Source organism: Malaclemys terrapin, chromosome 17, assembly GCF_027887155.1.
Source record: "Malaclemys terrapin pileata isolate rMalTer1 chromosome 17, rMalTer1.hap1, whole genome shotgun sequence".
Classification (NCBI taxonomy): domain Eukaryota; kingdom Metazoa; phylum Chordata; order Testudines; family Emydidae; genus Malaclemys; species Malaclemys terrapin.
Window position 1 is genome coordinate 13,453,119 of NC_071521.1, and position 4,523 is coordinate 13,457,641.

Below are 4,523 nucleotides of genomic sequence, written 5' to 3' on the forward strand. Positions count from 1 at the left end.
ATTTTTTTCCTTGTGATGCTGCCCTTTGGGGTGCTTTTTTAAAAGGTTAGATTAGCAGATCGGACTGTTTCTTCAGTTTGAAGAACAAAGAAGAAATGGTACCATCAGGCACAGATATCCTGGATGACTTGCCAGAGCTTAACACACTTCTACTGATGCAGGAGGCTTCTTAGGCCCCGTCAGCTACGTCTGGCACTGTGTAAGGCCAGCATGGACTGCAGACATCAACTAGCCCTTAAGTGGCAATGTGTCCCACTTAAGTGACCTCTATCTCCCCAACTTTGTCTGGGTAAGCCCAGCATCGAGGTTCTGGTGCCAGCAGGCACCTGATGCCAGGCAGTGCTGAGGTTCCCACACTCCTCTGTTTCAATCTAATTTGGTGCCAAGATTCTGGCACTGTCAATGTGGTGCTGAGGTCTCTGGGTCTCTTTAGGTCAGCACTGAGGTCCCAGAACTGATGATGTAGTGCCATGGTCCCAGGATCTCTCCAGGCTGACCTATTTGGTGCTGAAGTCCCAGCACCACAGATGTAGCACCGACGTCCCCAGATCCTTCAGGGTCAACCGATTCAGCATCAAGGCCCGAGCCTGCTTGATATGTCAAAATCCCCAAATCCCTTCATGTCAACCTTTTCCCCACTAAGGTTTCTGGGTCCCCAGAGTCAGCCTGTTCAGCACTTCAGTCTTGGCCCCATCAATGCCCAGCTGAGGCCCCCAGGTTGGCTGAATTTTGTGTGGCCATTCTGATACCATCAAGTGGATGCCAAGGTTCCCAAGTCCCTGTAGGTCAGTGCTCAACTTGCAGCCCAATCACCACACAGCTGTGGCCCATGTGACATCCGCCGGGCCATACAGGTAGTATATAGTGTGGATGCAGCCCACATAACACAGAGAGCTGTGTATGTGGCCCACAATGCTAAATAGGTTGAAAACCACTGCTGTAGGTTAATCTGATTCAGCACTGACCTCCCGGCACCACTAGCCTGGCACCAATGTAATCCTTACAGATTATGTCTAGCAAAAATTAGGTTAAAGCATCACAATATGTGATTCACCTGAATCTGTGACAAATCAGAGAACGTTCGTGACAACGATGGAGAGTATAATGCTCCTTTAAACAAATGGTACTTCAGAGACTGTGAACCATTGGACCCAGTTGTCCTGAGCAAATGTGAGGATTCACATAGTGTTAATATTGGGCGCCAAACCACTTTGTTAAGTGGTTTATCCAAGTTAATGATGTTGGCTCTTGTCACCAAACCATGTTGGCTCAGATAGGTCCAGTGAGCTTACTGCAACAGGAGCTGGATAAGGAACCACTTCAACTAAGTTCAACTCTAGTGCTGTGTATACCACGCCCGGAGCCATTTTAATTCAAGGCTCATGCTCCAATTTAAAAAACACCAAAGGCTACGATTGTCTTAAGACATGTAGGGTACAAACACTGGCATTAGAGCTACGCTTCTGAAGTCATGTTATAAAGAGCTTTCCTAGGGTCTGCTCCACTATCATCTGCCAATACTGGATTACCCAGGTGCAGGCTTGTTCTTTCTGTGTAAAATCAATTGCACATCAACATCCCCTGAGTTTATCAGGGAACAATAAAAAAATAAATCAGTAAATGCATTTAGCCACTCTTGGAATCACACTGCCTTAGCTCTGAAGATCTCAGTTTTGAACAGATAGGGCCCTCTGGTGCCACTCCCATGACGTGTTTGTTCTGGAACCTATTCAATTGTGGTACCAGCAGGACCTTGAATTTACATCATTAGTTTTGTCCCTGAAGCAGATCGCCTGCAGTGCCCAATGCCTCAGAAGCGTTCTCCTTGTTTTAAACTTAGCTGAATAGTTACTCAGATAGTGACAATGATCAAAGGGAAAATCTCTAAATCTGGGATTCCCAATTGAGATTAAGCACACCAAGTCCTCTAAATTGTCAGTGTGTAGTGCTATTCCCCAGTCACAGCACATGCAAATTACTACCTGTAAACGTGACATTGGCATCACTGTTTTTCATAGGAGAAGCTTCTATTAATCCAACTAGTCACAAATATCCATGAGATGCTGTTTAAAGCTGTTAAAAAATAAAAATAAAAAAAAATCCTGCTATCCTGACTTCATCTATATCAGACATCAGAACATACGTACCTGTAGTCAGACGTTGGTCCACAGGCAGGTTCCTTAACAGGGTAACTGGATGATACCTTTACTTAGGCCATGTCTGTGGTCTCCATAAGACTGATCACAAAGGATCCACACTTTATTGATGCTACTTGCTCCTGAACCACTTACATCCAAGATCATTCAAGACACAGAAGGTGAAAATAACCCCCCTTCTCACCTTCCAGACCATCTTCAGTAATAATTCCAGATGATGGATTGGAACATTCACCTTGTTATCCAGCCTTTTTAAGGATTGTGCTCTGAAAGATCCACATTAGGGTTCTGGAGTTGAAAGTTATTTATCCAGTCTTCAAGAATTTCTCCTCTGAGTAGATCAGAGACTCATCTGCCAAAAGCACAGATGTCTTACTTAGGTCTTGGTCTGGCATTATGTATTGTGTAAATGAAGTATGACCAGACGAAGCCTCTTTAATCACCAAGGAGAACACCCACCTTTGCCAGCTGTGCTAGCAAGGTCACTTCAGAGTCAAACACCACCCAATGTCTAACAAATTCCCTTTTTCTTAGGCTGAAATCAGGAATTCCTTTGTGTTCCCTCAGAATCCATTGATTCAGATCCGTTTGCAGGTCAGTTGAGAGACAGTCAAAATGTTGTAACACCCATAGGTCTTGGCAGTTTGGTTCAAACAACCTACATCTGATGTTAGCACCACTTTCCAGATTACAGGATCTTTGTCTTCAGCTTGGGGTAGGATTCTCCACTTGATCCTGAATTCTCAGGTTGACACCCTGACTTTGAGATTGCTGATATGCTTCCCAACCTGAAGCAAATACTCAACAGCAACTACACACCACACAACAAAAACACCAACCAGGAACCAAACCCTGCTACAAACCCCGGTGCCAACTCTGTCCACATATCTATTCAAGGGACACCATCATAGGGCCTACCCACGTCAGCCACAGCATCTGTGGCTCGTTCACCTGCACATCTACCAATGTGATATATGCCACAGTGTGCCAGCAATGCACGTCTGCCATATACATTGGCCAAACCGGACAGTCTCTACGCAAAAGAATAAATAGAAACAAATATGACATCAGGAATCATAACATTCACAAACCAGTAGGAGAACACTTCAATCTCTCTGGTCACTCAATAACAGACCTAAAAGTGGCAATTCTTCAACAAAAAAACCTTCAAAAACAGACTCGAATGTGAAGCTGCAGAACTGGAATTAATTTGCTAACTGGATACCATCAGATTAGGCCTAAATAAAGACTGGGAGTGGTTGGGTCATTACAAAACCTAAACTTAATTTCCCCAATACTAATTGCTCCCTACTGTTACTCACACCTTCTTGTCAACTGCCTGTAATGGGCCACTCTCTTACCACTTCAGATGTTATTTTTCCTCCCTTGGTATCCTGCTGTTAATTGATTTATCTCATTAGACTGACCTCACATTTGGTAAAGCAACCCCCATCCTTTCATGTATTTATACCTGCTCCTGTATTTTTCACTTCCTGCATCTGATGAAGTGGGTTCTAGCCCATGAAAGCTTATGCCCAAATAAATGTGTTGGTCTTTAAGGTGCCACAAGAGCTCCTCGTTGTTTTTGACTGATGTGGTTTTTGGAAGTCTAATGGTTTCTCACTGAAAAGCAGGTTTTGACCAAAATCCCACCCCACTCCCTTCCTTCTAGCTAATAGACTTCAAAGTCTCTGTTCCTATCTGAAGTAAAGGTTGATACAAACCATAGTGGAACAGGGTCCTATACTATGAGCTTACAGGACCTGCAACAATTACAACCCTACATACATGTCAACAGTAGACTCACCAGTTCCAAATAGGAGGCACTTTAAAAAACAGAGTTCTTTTGACTGCTGAGAGCCAAAGGGCTCAATCTTGCAAGGTTAGCATACCCACAGCCCCCATTGACATCAACTGAAGCTCAGAGCACCCCACACTTCTCAAGAGGTTCTTAACAGTTCGCAGGACTGAGCCCACAATGGATTCTAGTAACTAGACTGCATCTCCTTGAGTCCCGAGATCAGGATATGCCAGAGCCCATTGGCAGCCATGAAATTTCTCTGTGAACTGCAATTCAGACTTTAGAAGGCTGCAGGTGGCACAAGCTATTGCAGTAATAACAGTAAGCACAATGAAAATGTAATGCATTATAGAACATTCATTAATCCCGTGTGATGGAGAGGCGTATTTTCACCATTTTCTAGAGCTGAAGGGGTGGAGGCACAGAGGTTAAATAAGAAGGGCGTCAGTGTAAGAGCTGGGGCTTCCTATGATCATACCAGATCTCTCTCTGAAAGGAAGAATCCACTATCCGTTTTCCTAGCCAAATTTCAAGGTGATCTGAACGGAAAACATGCACACAGTCAG